Here is a 9,135-nt window from a genome sequence, read left to right as displayed (position 1 = left end):
AGGGGAAAGTGGAAGCAGGGCACACAGACCTGCAGGTGGCCAGTCACAGAGACCTCTGTTAGAGCATCAGAGAAGTTGATTGCCCTGTGTGCATCCTGTTCCAGCTCCTCCTAGCTTCTGTTCTGGAAAGCTGGACAGATCAAAATTATGTCTTCTACATCTTACCTAGTTTCAGTCGGGTGAGACTTACACCTTAGAACTGCCGTGGACACAGCTCAGTTGTGGTAAATCCAGTGTGGCCTTCTCTCAAGTCTCTGTACTGTTGAGGCTACAGATTCTTGTATTACAGAGGTATGTTTATCTGAGTGTGTAGTTTTTGTGGTTTATTTAAGATAGGAGCTTGCTATGTAGTCCAGGCTGGCCTAAAAATCATCCTGTCTCAACCTCCTGAATGTCGAGATTATACCACACTTGGCTTAGTTCTTTTCTTCTCTTAAGGAGTGGGGTATGTTCTTCCTGTGGCATGCCCCTCCAAGTAGCTCTAGTAGATCCAGCAGGACTTCTGTCCAGGAAATTCTAGCACTCCTCAAAGACATTCTCCTTACCCCCCAGGAAGCTATTAGCCTCTGGTTCCTGATTTTTTCAGATTCATCACTCCAGAACTGTCAGACTCTAGGCAATTTATATTATCTACTCTTTACCTATCTAACCACACACACACACACACACACACACACACACACACACACACACGGACGCACGCACACACACACACACACACACACACGTACTCGCACACGCACACACACCCCCAGCCAGCCATCTCCCATCATTCATTTCTTCATTTTTTCCATGCTGGTTGAACTCTTATTGTGTAGCAGTTCCCAGATAAGGGACTAAGACAAGGGAGACAAATCAAATAGTTCTCATGAAACAAATTATTTTAAGCATGGTAGTTTATGTCAATAACAATCATTTCTTTTTAAGAACCTTTTTTTTTCTTTTTTTACTGGGCTGGAGAGATGGCACATCAGTTAAGAAGAGTTCACACTGCTTTTCCATAGGAGCAGACAGAGTTCAGTTCCTAGCACTCACATCTGGTGGCTCATAGCCAGCTGTAACTCCAGCTCTGTGTGATATAACATCTCTGGCGTCTTTGAACACTTGCACACACATATGTATATCCACACACAGCCATCCATCCAACCATCCATCCAACCAACCATACATACATACATACATACAATTTGAAAAAATAAATCTTTACTTTTTTTTACTTTGTGGTGTGTGTGTGCGCACATGCACAGATGCTCTTCACCCACAACAAATGTGTAAAGGCGAGTGGGTAACTAGGGTGTTGGTTCTCTTTCCATTGTCCTGAGGCAGGGTCTCTGTTCCTATTTCTGTGGTGCTAAGTATTCTGGCTCACCAGCTTCAAGATGGTTTTCCTATCTCACTGTAGGTGCGCTGGGATTACAGATGTGTGCCACTGCATCATGTTCCTCCTTCTGTTATAGCTAAACAGTGTTCTGTTCCCCCAGGACCTATGATTTCCCCTGCTATAGGTTTTTGGCCATATTTACATTACTAGGAATAGATTGTTTCCTGTTGAGTGGGCTTCAAATCCAATCAGAGTGATTGGTTACCCTCAGACCAGTAAGGCCACTGTCATACAAGTGGGCACACACTGCCTGGCTGATTGGAGGTCACAGGGTTCACAGCCAGGTAAGATCGGTGGTGATGTCTTTTCTTCCTAATCAACTCACATAGCATGCACATTATAGGACTATGAAAGTTGGCCGGCAAGAAGAGACTTCTAGCTCAGTTCCAGGTTGATTTCTCCATTTCATGAACCAAAATGTACAGTGTCTTCAGCAATACAGTCATTTCTAGTTCTGGAGGGCATTTCTAGTTCTGCTGGAATCCAGCAGTGTGTCAAGGGCTGTCTGGGAAGAGGGAACTTCAATTGAGGAAATTACCTCAAAGCCAATCAGATAGATCAGTAGACAAAGGACCTAGCTGCCAATCTGAAGACCTGAGCAAAATCCTGAGACCCAGATGATAGGGGGAAACAGAGAGCTCCCGTCAATTGTCTGTAGTAAACATGCGCGCGTGCACACACACACACACACACACACACACACGTGTGGGGGAAATAATGTGGAAAACATGCCTCCATCAGTTGGCCTCTTTTGCTTTTCGTTTTGAGACATGGTCTCACCACATAACTATGGCTGTATGGCTGGCCTGGAACTATATAAACCAGGATGACCTCAAACCTACAAAGCTCCACCTGCCTCTGCATCCCAATTGCTGGATTTGAAGATGTGCTCCCAGCCTGGAATATTTTCTTGAGTGATGTGAGAGGATGCAGCCCACTGTGGACTGTGACATGTGGTTAGCAACCAGGCAGCTCCACAGCCTGCCCCGGAACCCAGCGACAATGGAACACATCATCACTAGCTACCGAGATGTGACATGCTCCCACTGTCACCAGGAGTTGCATATCCTCGCCTGCACATGTGCTACATCCCCTTATAAAAGGCCAGTCCCTCCTCTCTTCTCTCTACCCTCACCAGAGCCTCTGTACAGCCTGACTTCTCTTCTCTGTGGACTGTGATGAGAACACGTATCTTTCCTCCCAAAGTTGCTTTTCATCATGATATTTTATTACAATAAAAATTAAACTAAAAGAGAGGTCCATGCAGCTGAGCATGGCCCTGAAGGGCTGATTCTCCTGCCTCCACCACCCTAATGAAGAGACTATTATTACACACCACACCTGGTTTGTGCAGTGCTAGGAACTGAACTCACGCATGCTTAGTAGGTGCTCTACTGAGCCACATCCACTTCTAGTCTTTTGTTTGGTTATTTGAGTCAGGATCTCAGGTACCTCAGGCTGGCCCAGAGCTATCTTCCTGTCTCTTCCTACACAGAGCTGTGGTTTCAGACACGCACAGCCTTTTATGTAGGTACTGGAGATCTGAGCTCATATCTGAACGTTCCTATGATAAGCACTTTCCTCACTGAGTGATCTCCTGAGCCTCCTATAGTCTTTTTTTGAATGGCAAAGGGTTTAATTTTCATTATTTGTCAATTTTTGTGTTTTTTGTGGGGACAGTTGAGACAGGGCTTCACATTGTGTTTCAGGCTGGCCAGGAGGTCTACATATAGCCCAGGCTGGACTTCTGCCTTAGCCTTCCTGGTGCAGGAATAACAGGCAGAGCTGTGCCAAATTGATGCCAACCTGGGCTACATATTGAGTTAGTCTTGGCTATAAAGTAAGCACCTATCTCAAACAAAAAACAAAAAGAACACAATAGTTCCCTAACATCTGTAGAATCTAGTGACGTGACTTGATATTGGTAAGTTGTGTTTTGTCTATATAGAGTTTATTGATCATACTGATATTTTCAAAGAATACATTTCTTTCTTACTTTTTTCTTTTCTTTCTTTTTTTTGTGGAGAGCTTTTAGTGTGGCTTCTAGGAAATTGGCAAGAGTATCTGACATTGGGCTAGGACTACGAAGTAAGCTCTAGAAAAATCCAGCTGAGGAATGTATTCCTTATATCTTGATCATCTTGATGAGTCACTAGAAACAGTGACCTCAGAACCTTTGTTTATGCCTTGTTTGTTCCTTGACTACTTTGTTTATGCCTTAGAACTGGCCATATTCTTTGCATGTACCTAGGATGATATAAAAGCAGACTGGAAAAAAAAATTAAACCATACTATAACGTTGTCTAATTAAGAACACTGCGGGAAAAGGAATCGCAAGAAAAGGAAAATATAGAAAATCTGGGCCAGGAGTGAATAAACCCTGGGACAAGGTATTAGTAGAATGCTTTTTATACATATGCTTAGAGATATGCTAAAATCTAGAGGAGCAAAGATAAGTCAAAAACAGTTTCTGATTTTTAGAGAAGAAATTTGTCCCTTGTTCCCTGAGGGAGGTACGATAAATTCACAGACATGGGAGAAAGTGGGAGAGAGGATAAAAGGTACTTACTAAACATCACATGGTCCTGAAAAAATCCTCTTAGATGCTTTTAGCCTCTGGACTTTAGTTAGAAATACTTTAGATCCTAGAGATGAAAGTATATAATTAGGAAAGAAATTGGAAGACACATATAGTGAAGGCAACAGGAGAGACAAAGCTGTTCCAGCCACAGCTCTTATTTATGAGGTTTTAGACAAGTCAGGAAAACCTGATGAGCCTCTTGATCCTGGAGACAAAATTGAATTGGAGGATGTCTTATCAGGGTTTCTATTCGTGTACAGATATCGTGACCAAGAATCAAGTTGGGGAGGAAAGGGTTTACTCAGCTTACACTTCCACATTGCTGTTCATCACCAAATGAAGTCAGGACTGGAACTCAAGCAGGTCAGGAAGCAGGAGCTGATGCAGAGGCCATGGACAGATGTTACTTACTGGCTTGCTCAGCGTGCTTTCATATAGAACTCAGTATCACCAGCCAGGGATGGCACCACCCACAGTGGTCTCTCCCCCTCCTTGATCACTAATTGAGAAAATGCCTTACAGCTGGATCTCATAGAGGCATTTCCTCAAGTGAGGCTCCTTTCTCTGTGATAATTCCAGCTTGTGTCAAGTTGACACAAAACCAGCCAGTACAGAGGAAGAGGCTGCTAAGTATTATAAAGGGGATTGACCTCCATTTTGGGACTCTCTTAAGGTATTTTTTTAACAAAGGCACAGGCAAGGATATCCCAGAGACAATAGAAAATGAAACAAAAGGAATTAGCTCAGCTTGTTGAAAAATTTGAGGAAGTTCTCAAAGAACAAAAGTTCTCAGAGAACAAAAGAGCAGGGATAGTTCAGATTCTGAGGAGGAAGTACCAACAGTAGAGCCAAAAATGAACATTTCTGCCTCCTCTAGTGACTTTGAAGAGCAACAGAGATGAAGGGAAACCTGCTGGTTTAAATCCTAGTGTTCCTTTGTTAATACCACTTCAGGCAGGACTAAAGTAGGTGTAGAACAATGAGAGAATACACAAGGATATGCTTTGCAATGCCCTGTATTTGAAGCACAGGACCAACAAGGGAACCCTATTAGATACCACTGCAATTGCCTTTAAACAGCTAAATGAATTAAAAACTGCCTGTGCTCAGTATGGACCTACTGCTCCATTCACCATGGCTATGTTAGTGGTCTATCCACTGAGGCTCTTCTGCCTGCAGACTGGAAACCGCTCATGCATGTTTAGGGGCGAGGAGATTATCTGTTACGGAAAACAGAATTGTTTTGAAAGATGCCAGCAGATAGAGGAGTTAAATGCTAGAGCTAACAATCTGGTTGCTTATGAGATGTTAGCAGGAGAAGGTCGATATCAAGGTATACAGAATTAGTTACAATTTAATCCTGGCGCTTAAGCTCAGATTGGCCCTGCTGCTTGCAGGGCCTGGAACACTTTGCCTACTAAGGGGGATTTTGTCTCAAAAATAAGACAGGGACCTGATGAGCCTTTTCAGGAGTTTGTGGATAGGTTGATGAAAGCCGCAGGGAGAGTGTTTGGATATGCTAATGCTGGATTGCTTTTAGTAAACAGTTGGCTTATGAGAATGCCAACATAGCCTGTCAGGCCGCCATAAAACCTTATAGAAAGTCTGCAACAGTTACAAATTATATTAGATTATGTTCTGACACTAGTCCCTCTTATATCCAGGGTATGGCCATGGCTGCCGCACTGCAGGGAAAAACTGTACAACAAGTTTTGTTTCAACAGATGGGAAAAGGAAAGAGGAGGATTAATGGGCCTCCTGGAAGTTGTTTTGGGTGTGAACAGATAAGGCATCAAGTGAGGAATTGTCAAAATAAAACTAAGAAAAATAATAAAGAGAAAAAACCAGGACTTTGTTCAAAATGCAAGAGAAGGACACATTGAGCTAGTGAATGCAGGTCTAAGAGAGAGAAGACTTTGGAAATCCTCTCCCTCAGGGAAATGGGAGAGGGAGCCCGCCCCAGGGTCGAAACAATGTTATGGGGCAATGCAGTTCATTCCTCAGCAAAACAATCCTTTCAGGATCTTTTCCGAGCCACCCCAGGAAGTGCAGGACTGGACCTCAGTCCCACCGCCTACACAGTATTAACTCCTGAAATGGGGATGCAGGCTCTTCCTACTGGAATATATGGTCTGTTACTGTCAGGAACTGTAGGACTGTTACCAGGAAGAAGCGGTGCCACTATGGCAGTTTGCTCCAGGAGTTATAGATGCAGATTATACCAGGGAAACTAAAATTATAACCTCTTAACCTACCCATATTTCTGTCATTCAACCAGGACAGAGAACTGCACAATTATTTCTTATACCATTGGTTATTACAAAAAATAAAGTTAAAGCTAATGCTCATGGAGCTAAAGGATTTGGCTCTTCAGATGCTTTTTGGGTCCAGATGATAAAAGCTGAAAGACCTGAACTGGTTCTAAGAATGGAAAAAAATTACAGGGCTGCGAAATACAAGACCAGGTGTATCTGTAATAACGTCTGATCTGGCCTGGATCTTGGCCTAAAACAATTACTGTTACTAAGTTATAAGGGATAGGGCAAAGTCAGAGTCCTGAGCAAAGCAGTGCTCTCTTACATTGGGAAGATGAGGAAGGCCACCAAGGATGTTTCCAACCCTCACATTGTTTCTAATTTGCCTGTTAATTTGTGGGGAAGAGATATAATGAAGGACATGAGAGTCCTTTTATAAAGTCCACATAACAAAGTTACACAACAAATGTTTGATTGTGGTTATTCGCCTAACCAAGGATTAGAAAAACAAAATCAGGGAAAATCAGAACCCATTATAGCTATCCACAGAAAAGGAAAAACGGGCCTAAGGTATTATGGAGACCACTGACAAGCCTGCACTCCATACAGGTAAAATTACTTGGGAAAGTGATGTTCTTGTATGGGTAGATTAGTCAACAACAGATACAAGCCCGGCGGTGGTGGCGCACGCCTTTAATCCCAGCACTTGGGAGGCAGAGCCAGGTGGATTTCTGAGTTCGAGAGTTCGAGGCTAGCCTGGTCTACAGAGTGAGTTCCAGGACAGTCAGGGCTACACAGAGAAACCCTGTCTCGAAAAACCAAACCAAACCAAACAAACAAACAAAAAAGATAAAAAAGATACATTATCTAGACTATGAGTATAGACTATCTAGCTGTCTGCATTCTTGCTACTTCTCATGCACCCATAGCAGTTCTTTGGCAGAATACCATTAATGTGGATTCCTCTTTCTTCATCTCCAAAGAAAGTTTTAACACCCTATTATGATGCTGTTATTAATACAGAATTTAGGATAAAATCACTAAAGTATTTTGGGAAGAGCTGGATGAAATATTTATTCCAAACAGCAATTAATTTGGTTATTGCAGAATACTGATATTTGGCCTATTGCATGTGCAAAATTTCCAGGTAAAATAGATAATCATTATCTGAAAGACAAGTTTTTACAATTTGCCTCCATGCATGGTTTTGTATTTCCTGTAAATTTATACATGCAGCCCAGAGAATGCACTTACTGTACACACAGCTCATCTAATGGGAAAGTGCAAATACTACCCAATTTAAGAGAATGCACATGTGACTACTGATGCTTTCTCAGGCTTTCTTGTTGCAACTGTTTTAACAGGAGAAGCATCTAAAAATGTAATTACTCATTGCCTAGGTTGTTTCTCTATACTGGGCATTGCAAATCAGATTAAAACAGATAATGCAACTTGCTACTGCAGTCATGCATTTGAGATGCTTTGTTGACAATTTATTATTACCCATATTACTGGAATTCCTTATAATCCTCAAGGACAAGGTGTTGTGGAACAGGCCCATGGAACTTTAAAACAGTATCTTCATAAAATAAAAAAGGGGGACTTATACTCCCATACACCACAAAACTATTTAAATCATGCCCTTTTTATTTTAAACTTGTATAATTTGGATGCTCATTGACATTCAGCTGCTGAGCGCCTTTGGTATCCTCACACTCCACTACGTATGCTTCAGTGAAGTGGGAGGATCCTATGACAGGCCAATGGCATGGACCTGACCCTGTACTCATATGGGGACGAGGTCATGTTTATGTCTTTTCACAGGGGGAAAATGGAGCACAGTGGCTGGCAGAGAGGCTGGTGTAACAAATGGAACAATTCCACATTCCTGCTGATCCCCCTACTGATGATGGTTCCCATATGCGTGAAGTCCACTGGGCCTATGTTGATGACCTACCACTAATACACCCAGTAGTGTGGTCCAGCCTGGAGATTCTTTTTTTTTTTTTTTTTTTTTTTTTAAAGATTTATTTATTTATTATATATGAATACACTGTAGCTGTCTTCAGACACACCAGAAGAGGGCATCAGATCTCATTATAGATGGTTGTGAGCCACCATGTGGTTGCTGGGATTTGAACTCAGGACCTCTGGAAGTGCAGTCAGTGCTCTTAACCACTGAGCCATCTCTCCAGCCCCAGCCTGGAGATTCTTATGGTCAGTAATAATACTCAACTTCTTGGATCTCCTTGGAAAAGGGAGTCAACTTATAATAAAACAGTGACTTTCAATGCATTTGATGATGGAATTCCTGTTTGCTTTGTGAAGAATAGTACAAATAATGGGTGTATTTCTGTGTTCACTCAAATTTGGAAGAAAAACGTTTTACAAGTTGTAACTCAAAGCACAGATATGGGCATGCCTAAGTATTATGAAGAACCTGCCCCTGATCATGAAATACGACCTTGAGGATCTGGACCCACAGAGAATGTGGACCTGGCATCTGACAAAACTGTTAGATGGAAAGAATGTTATAATCAACCCCCAATGTGGTTCCAATATTTCCAATAATACACAAATTATTGATTGCACAAGGAAGCAGTCAAACATTGGACAAAAGGAGATGTCTATAGGTCTTTGGCTATCAGATTAAGGTCATTTCCAATGGCATATTTAGAAGGTAGCTGCAGGTGTCTATCAAGTTATATTAGAAATAGATAAAATTGGGACAGGATCTGGATTATGAACAAGTGTTAATGAGTGTGTTAAGGCTCCTATTCTTTTATTAATTGGTCATGTTAAAATTACTTTTGTTTCTTCTATGGTATTTAATGTAAGATGTATTGATTTCTCACTTTCTAATTGTGTTAGTGTATTGAAATCTAGCAAAAACAAAACAAAACGCTGGGCAGTGGTGG

The sequence above is a fragment of the Grammomys surdaster genome, unplaced genomic scaffold (assembly GCF_004785775.1).
Source record: "Grammomys surdaster isolate TR1022 unplaced genomic scaffold, NIH_TR_1.0 205, whole genome shotgun sequence".
In the NCBI taxonomy this organism is placed as follows: Eukaryota; Metazoa; Chordata; class Mammalia; order Rodentia; family Muridae; genus Grammomys; species Grammomys surdaster.
This window is presented reverse-complemented; position numbering follows the sequence as displayed.